The following is an 8937-nucleotide window of genomic DNA, read 5'->3' as shown; positions in this document are numbered from 1 at the left end:
GAGTGGCGCGGCGCATCCTGGAGGGACGGGGACAAGGGGCGAGGCTCATCATGGAGGGGCGGGCTTCGGGGGGGGGGGAGGGGGCGGGAAAAATCCTGGAGAGGCGGGGACAGGGGACGGGCCTCATCCTGGAGGGGCGGGGATGGGGCGGGGCTCATTTGTAAAGGGGCGGGGACAGGGGCGGGGCTCATCCTGGAGGGAGGAGTCGAGGGCGGGGCTCGGCTATGCGCGTGAGCTCCTGCACGTTTCAGCCAGTGGTGCGAGATGACCTGGGGGTTGTTGCTGGTGATTGACACCTGCAGCAGCGGGGTGGGGCGAGGGCGGGGTACACCAGTCTGTGGTCTGTCATTCCAAGCTGGGGAAGTGATGGCGAATTATAACGACTATTTAATCCAGAAGCTGATCTAATGTTCTGGGCACCGGGGATCAAATCCATTACCGATTGTAGAAATCTTAGAATCCCTACAGCACATACAGAAGGATTCCACCCAGACCTTATCCTCATAATCCCATGTATTCACCCTGTTTGCCCCGGACAGACCCTAAGGGGGAATTTAACTTGGCCAATCAACTTAACCCATACATCTTTGGACTGTGGGAGAAGACTGGCAAAGACACGAGCAGAACGTGCAAACCCCGCACAGTGTCACCCAAGGCTGGAATTGAACCTGGGTCCCTGGTGCTGTGAGGAAGCAATGCCAGTGTGGGGACCATCTGGTTTATTGTCCTTTAGGGAAGGAAATCTGCCATTCTTAACTGGATCTGATCTACGTGTGACTGCAGTGTGCAGCAATTTGGTTGACTCTCAACTGCCCTCGGGCAACTATGAGTGGGCAATAAATGCTATGTCCCACAAATTAATAAAAAAAAGATTTTGTTCAATTCTCTCTTTCTCTGCCAAATCTGCTTCACTTCAGTTCTTCGAGAGAGCTGGTTGGGTGTCTTGAATTCCTCTTGAGGGGCAGTTGCATCATCTGGGCCTCCTGCTGCTATTACTTGGTCACTGGTAGATATCTGCATGGGACTGAACCCTGCCTTGGAAGTTTTCTCAAACACGAAATCCAGTCTTAGGGATCCAGAACTCAGAACCTCTTGTACATCCGGCAACAAATTTCAATAACCCCATTACTACTGCTACTCACTTCTTCAACAGTTGTTTTGATTTTAGCGTCTATGCTCCCTACAGAAGCTTCTTCAGTTGAAACCATTACTTCCATGACTTCACTGATTGTGCATTAGCTAAGGCTCTCTACATCTAAAGCTCTGGGGCCTGCAATGAAATGGAAAAAGTGATACCAATTTTTGATGATGTGCTGATCTGCAGGTGATGCCAACATCATTATCAATAAGCAGCAGCAGCAGCATCATAAAAACACATTTGGCTTAAACATTAAACTTAGAGCTGTGAATATCTGCAAAATTAGGAAAGGATAATACATTGACTGGAAGAAACCATTAGGTAACTGAGGTACATTTGGTGAGACAGAGCTACTAAACAGTTTTATAGATTGTTGCCAGAACTGCAATAGTTTTTAGTTTTTGTCAATGACTTGGAATTAGAAACTTGGGGCAGCACGGTGGCACAGTGGTTAGCACTGCTGCCTCATAGCATCAGGGACCAGGTTCAATTCCAGCTTTGGATTATTGTGTGGAGTTTGCACATTCTCCCTGTGCCTGCATACATTTCCTCTGGGTGGTCTGATTTTCTCCCACAGTCCAAAGATGTGTGGGTTACGCTGATTGGCCACGTTAAATTGACCCTAGTGTCAGGGGGATTAACAGGCTAAATATGTAGGGTTACGAGAATAGACCTGGGTGGGATTGTTGTGAGCATGAACTCAATGGGCCAAATGGCCTCCTTCTGTACTGTAGGGATTCTATTGCCAATGACACCAAAGAATATAAGGAGGCAGTAAAAAAAAACAAAAAGAATGGGATAAAATATGTAAATAAGCAGACAAATGACAGATTAAATTTATTACAGACAAATGTGCATGCTGTTCGGAGCAATGCATGGCTTTAAGTTTAATTTAAATTTATATTTAGATGTTAAGAAAGGTGAGACCTGGTTTCAGTTTCATTTATGGGTCTTTGTGAGCTGGTTGCCTGGAAGTCTGGGGCCTTGTTTTTATACATGCATTTGTAATGAAATTTTACAACTCTTGAAGTGAAGAGATGGGTTATAAAAAGGTGCGTAGTTTAGAGAAGTTGAAAAGAAAGTAGAAACAAATGCTTTTGCTTAGTGACATGGGTCCAAAGATATACACATAGACAGGGAAATACAGAAAAGCAGTCAATGAATTTGTGTGTATACCAGACAATACAGATGGAAGGTCTAATTTCTCAATAAGAAATCCTGCAGGTTTGCTGGGGAACTGCCAATAGGTGAGTTCAATTTACAGGCCTATAATCAACGTTTTTGGCCATATTGTGAACACATCTTCCACGTCCATCAGGTCCTGATATGAAACTTGGACCCAGAGTTTCTCAGAGGAAGGAATGTGACAACTGCAGTTGTGGTGTGTAAATTAATTATTTTCAGGAATTTAAAAAGAACATGATTCACATAAAAGAACTGCCATACAATTATTATTTGGAAAAAAAAACAGAATCTTTAATATGGTTATCAGATACTCCAATGTTTTTGTTGTGAGAAATGCCAGGGTAGTGTAGAACATTTCAAGGGACAGAATATCATTATAGATGCTTAAAAGTAAAGTCATGTTAAAGCTTAATTATTTTCTTTCTACTGCAAAGTAACCCACTTCTCTTACTCCCAACCCCACTATTAGTATTTCCCAAACCTCAACTGGCTGCTGATTCTCCCTGAAGTTTTGGTCCCTCCATCCTCCACTCTGAACAACTTTCCACAGTTTTGATTCATGCAGGGAGACAATACAATTTCCTTATCCCACCACAAATGCCAGGGAGATCCACTTGTTTTTGTTAATAGGGTAGGTTGAACTTGATAGCCCATATTCTCCAAAACAAAGGTTAACTTGGTGTGTAAAATGTGCACATGCTAACTCTGGACTTTTCTCTCCAATTTGCACATGCAAGAATTCTGTGCAGGATTCTGTCCAGGCCCAGAATCTTGACTGTTCAAGGAATAGCAATACAATATTGAGGGAACTACACCCTAGCTGTCAGATTTTATTGTATCTGAATGGATGCCAAAATGGCCTTGAGGAAAGGAGGGTGTTTAGCAGTCTGTCTTCACTTCGGTGAGAGTACAAAAACACTGCACATCTATGGCAGTGCCAGTGCATTTATTGATGATTAATTACATATCAAAAGATGTGGTTTAAGATTTGCTAGGGTTCTTGAAAATACTGTGAGGCCTGGGCTTGAAGAGTCAAAATGTTATCTTCAGCCGTGTCCAAATTATATTTCTTGTAAACAACTGTAGATGGCAGCAGTACCATGGCACCCAATTCTTTCATGTTAATGTTATTTATATTATTTGCCAGTAGATGTAAAATTCCTGAACTTTGTAAATAGTCTTTAAGTTGTGAGGATGTTGTTTGTCAGGCATTGTACCCGAACAGGCGCCGTGGTGTGTGAACTAGGAGTAACTTCACTGCAATGTTAATGTAAGCTTACTTGTGACTAATAAATAAGGTTTAACTTTAATAATGTTGTAACACCTTAAATTTTGCAGCACTCAACTATCAGCAGTGGTAGCTCAAAACATGTTTCCTGAACCTCTAGCATAGTAAGTTAACATGCTTTTTGTGCGCCTATTTATCAAAAAACAATGTATTTTTTTTATCAGAACCTGTACTTCATTCCTCCCTAGATGGGGGAAAAACATTAAAATTCATTTTACCCACCAGCAGTAACTGCAAAGACTAGACAAGTTTTCAGAAGTTTCTGCACAACTTATGCAGTTATTTATTTTACTCATGCATGAGTTTACCATTTCCAAAGAAAAGGTGTGTTTGAAGTGACAAATCAGTATGGGATGCACTGCTGTCTACTTCTAAACAATCTCGTTAAAGAGCAGTATCTGGAAAAAACATTTCACTGTGTTTGTGAACAAGGAGGAGATTATGAAGGAGAATGCCATAGTGCAATTGATGTATTTATCTCATTGAACCACAAAATGATATGGATGTTAGAACTTTTTAAATCTTGCTTTTAATATCTACCTTTTGCAATTAATCTTTAAAGGCCATACTGTATCGGTTAATGCAAGACGATTTGCCAATTACATCGTTCCGCTAAAGAATGACCTGAAATGACTTCTTTTGCAGACTTAGGTCTGAAGTAGTAACCATGGCCGCCTCCTTTGGCATTAACATGCTATCCTTTGGCATTAACATGCAAACTCTAAAGTCATATTCTATAAGTATGCTGGTGACACCCAACTGTACCTGATGATCACCTCTTTCTCCAATGCTCTGATTTATGGAACAGCTTGTTCCTCATCGAGTACTGGATGTGCAGAAACTTCTTCCAACTAAACACTGGAAAGACTGAAAGTATTGTCTTCCGTTCTGACCACTATCTCCCAAGCCAATGATTCCATCCCTGTTCCTAAGCACCTATCTGAGTCTAAATCAGATGGTTTGCAACCTTGGTGGTGTATTTAATTTCAACCATATATCTATCCCTGCATTACTAGCACCTCCATTAATCACCCACCTCCAACCTTTCTCAGATCACCTGCTGCTGACACTCTTACCCATGCCTTTGTTATCACTAGATGTGATTATTCAAAAGCTCTCTTGGGAAGCCTCCCATCTTCCACCTTGCCTAAATTTGATCTCTTCCAAAACTCTGGTGCCTCAGTGTTATCTCACACCATTCACCCATACCTTCTGTTTTTACTGACATTGTCTCCTGGTTAAGCAATTCCATCCTTTTTTCCATGGCCTCTTTCCTTCCTATCTCTGTAATCTCCTCCCACCCTACAAGCCTTTACAATGTCTGCATTCTTCCAATTCTGCCTTTTTAATTGCTCCACCATTTGTCATGCATAAAACTGCCTAGGCTCTAAACTTTGGAATATCTAAATCTGTCCACGTTTTTTCTCCTTTTTTAAGATGCTACTTAGAACTTCTGACCAAGTCATTTGCCATTTGTCTGAATATTTGATTTTTTGGGTGTCTGTGGCTGGTCAGCATTTATTGCCCATCCCTAGCTGCCTGAGGCCAGTTCAGAGTCAACCACATTGCTGTGGCTCTGGAGTTACATCATGTAGGCCAGACCAGATAAGGACAGTAGATTTCCTTCCCTAAAGGACATTAGCGAACCAGATGGGTTCTTCTAACAATTGACAATGGTTTCATGGTCATCAATTGGTTCTGAATTCCAGATTTTTAAAAAATTAAATTCAAATTTCACCATCTGCCATGGCAGGATTCAAACCCGGGTGCCCAGAACATTAGCTGAGTTCCTGAATGAATAGTCAAGCGATAATGCCACAAGGCATTATTTGTTCAATTTTGTTTGATAAAGCTCCTGTGTAGTACCTTGAGACATACAGATGAGATATAAGTACAAGTTATTATTTTTGTAGAAAGGTGGGCTTCTACTGGGGGGATTCACCGACCCCTTTTATCACTGGCAGGATTCCTGATCGCACCCTGAATATAGTGTCTGGCCTAAAACGGGATTCCTGCCAGGCATGACATTGTCTCCTGGTTAAGCAATTCCATCCTTTTTTCCATGGCCTCTTTCCTTCCTATCTCTGTAATCTCTGCCTGCCACATTTGGGATTCACCCGGCTTGCCCCACCATCCCCAAACTGGTTCCCAACCAAAACGATATGGGCTCCTCTGGGACTGTTCTCCTTCTGACCGGAAGTGAAGCCTGTCAGAAGACTGGTTACCATGTGGGAAACTTGCCAATGACATCACAATTTTAAAAAAATTCTTTTCTGGGACATGGGGTCGCTGACTGGCCAATAGTTACTGCCCATCCCTAGTTGATCTTGAGAAGGTGGTGGTGAGCCGACTTCTTGAATCGCTGCAGACCATGTTCTGTGGTTTGACCCACAATGCCATTAGGGAGGGAATTCCAGGATTTTGATCCAGTGACTGCAAAGGAATGGTAATATATTTCAGGGTGGCAATAAAGGACATTATTGTAAGTTAGGATGATGAAGGGCTTGGAAAAGCTAGGATGCTGAAGGGCTTGGAGGGGAACTTGTAAGTGGTGGTGTTCCCATGTATCTGCTGCCCTTGTCCTTCTAGATGGAAGTAGGCATGGGCTTGGAAGGTGCTGTCTAAGGACCTTTGGTGAATTGCTGCAGTACAGTTTGTAGACAGTACACACTATTGCTACTAAACGTCAGTGGTGAAGGGAGTGGATGTTTGTAGATATGGTACCAATCAAGTGGACTATTCTGTCCTGAATGGCGCCAAGCTTCTTGAGTGTTATTTGAGCTACACCCATCCAGACAACTGAGGAGTATTCCATCACACTCCTGACTTATAGATGTGGATAGGCTTTGGGGAATCAAGAGATGAGTTACTGGCCGCAGTATTCCTAGCCTCTGATCTGCTCTTGTAACCACTGTATTTATGTAGTGAGTCCAGACAAGTTCCTGGTCAATGGTAGCCCAGAAATGTTGACAGTGGGGGATTGAGTGATGGTGACACTATTGAATGTCAAGGAGCAGTGGCTAGAGTATGCTGTGGAGTTAAAATTGTCATCAATCTTGCCACCCACCACAGAAACTTCTTTCTTCTCCATCAGTCCTGACAGGTCAGTTAAAATCCAGTTCTTGTATGTTGTAGACCAGGGTTTCACAATTATTTGCCTTCTGAAGACCCCATCGCAGACACTTGTAGCATAGCACAAGTATTTTTTCAGTATAAAAATTAGTTGTACATTTAAGCACATACTAATTTTGTTTTAGTTAAGGTGAAATTTGTTGCCGGCATAGAGCAAAAATTCTGTCAAAGCATGAGGTGCCTTCAGCAAGCACATACACATGTTCAGTGTTGAACCTGGCGTGGTATTTTGTCTTACTAATATGAATGCTGCAACTGCAGTTTCACACAAGTACACTGTACTAAATGGAACCATCACTTTTAGTGCTGCAAAGGAAGCCGTGCTGTATTCAACTGCAAAATAGCTAACATGATCCTGCTTCATATGATGGCCAAATACATGCGATTTCCAGCAGGTGTCACTGGATGGCAATTTGGAGTGGGAATCTTAGATTATTTTACTCCTCCAATAGTTATTGGAGATACTACTACTGCCATTCAACTTAAGGTTGCGAATTGAGCATCCACCCAGGTCTCTGTTGTGTTAGTCACAGTTTAGTTTGGTGCATTTATCCAGTGATTATTCAGTGAATCATGGAATCCCTACAGTGCAGAAAGACGCCATTCGGCTCATCAAATCTGCACTGAACACGATCCCACTCAGACTCTATCCCTATAACCCCATGCATTTACCCTGGCTAGTCCTCCTGACATTAAGTGGCAATTTGGCATGGCCAATCCACCTAACCCACACATCTTTGGACTGTGGGAGGAAACTGGAGCACCCACGGGAAACCCATGTAGACACGGGAAGAATGTACAAACTCCACACAGACTGTGACCCAAGTCAGAATTGAACCCAGGTCCTTGGCACAGTGAGGCAGCAGTGCTAACCACTGTGCCACCATGCTACCCGTAGTGGAGGTTGATACATTCACTTTATTGCCCTCTTTCAGTGGTGGAAATTTTGCATGCCTCCTGAAATGTGTTTTGGGGTGGCAGAGACCTCCCACCATTGGCCAGTGGCAGGACCTTCTGATTCCACTGCTGTCAATGGGTTTCTTGTTGTTTACACTGTTGGGAATCACCATTGGTGGGACGGGAAGATCCCACTGACAGGGAAGGGCTGGAAAATTTCAGCCAAAGTTTTCATTTGTTAGTCTATTTTTATGTTTGTCTGTAAATAATGTATCTCAAAAATTAATGGATGGACCTCAATGAAACTGAAGATAAAGCAAGATTTAGAGGCGATACTGATCTAAATCTTATTCATTTCTAAGATAAACTTACAACAAGCAATAAATGTTGCGTGAGGTACTGGGGAAAGGCAATCAGAACAGCTTTACAGAGAATATTTCCAGAGACTGGAGAATTATCAGGGAGGGAAACATAGCAGTTTGCAAAAAGACACTTCTTGTCGCCAAGGAGAGAAAATCTCAGAGTGAATCTAATTGTGAGTCTCACATGTTGGAATTTCTGATTACAACTGATGATCCACAGCTTGAAATTATTTTTGTAATTGTTCCAGTGATGTCAAACAGAGGTCCTCTGCCAGGAGTACACAGTGCTAGGGGTCGGACAAATCATTAATTGAGGTAAACATCTACTACTTTTTGTGGAAGCATGCTCTACACATGTGCTATCCTGTGCGTAAAGATGTGTTTCTTAACTTCTTTCCTGAATTCACTGACTGTGCTGCTAAGGTTATGCCGCCTTGCCCTAAACCCCCTTACCAGTGAAATACGTTTCTATCTATCCTATCAATTCTCTCAAAATCCTAAAAACAAACTCAATCAACTCACCTCTCATCCCTCAATATTCCAGGGAGTTAACAATCTCTCTCCCTATTCTAACTCATGGAGTTCTGGAACATTCTGGTGAATAACGTTGTACTCATTCCAAGGTCATAAAGCCTTTCTGAGCAATGATACCCTGAACTGTACATAGTTCTCTAGATGTGATCTAACCAGGGCTTAGATAGCTGTAGCAAAACCTCCTCCCTTTGTGTTCTAATCCTCTAATTATTTTGGTTAGTATGTCATTAGCCTTTTTGATTATTTATTTTCTATTTGACTATTATAGTTTGTGATTCATCTTAAATCTGGAATTTCATTCTTGCATCAGATGAATGCATCTCCAACTCAACTCAAGGAACTTTACACCATCCAGGACAAGGCAGCCTGCTTGATTTCTCCCCTCCCACAAACATTCAATC

Source organism: Carcharhinus amblyrhynchos, chromosome 14 (assembly GCF_965287045.1).
Source record: "Carcharhinus amblyrhynchos chromosome 14, sCarAmb.v2.hapA, whole genome shotgun sequence".
Classification (NCBI taxonomy): Eukaryota; Metazoa; Chordata; class Chondrichthyes; order Carcharhiniformes; family Carcharhinidae; genus Carcharhinus; species Carcharhinus amblyrhynchos.
Note: the sequence above shows the minus strand (reverse complement) of the source record.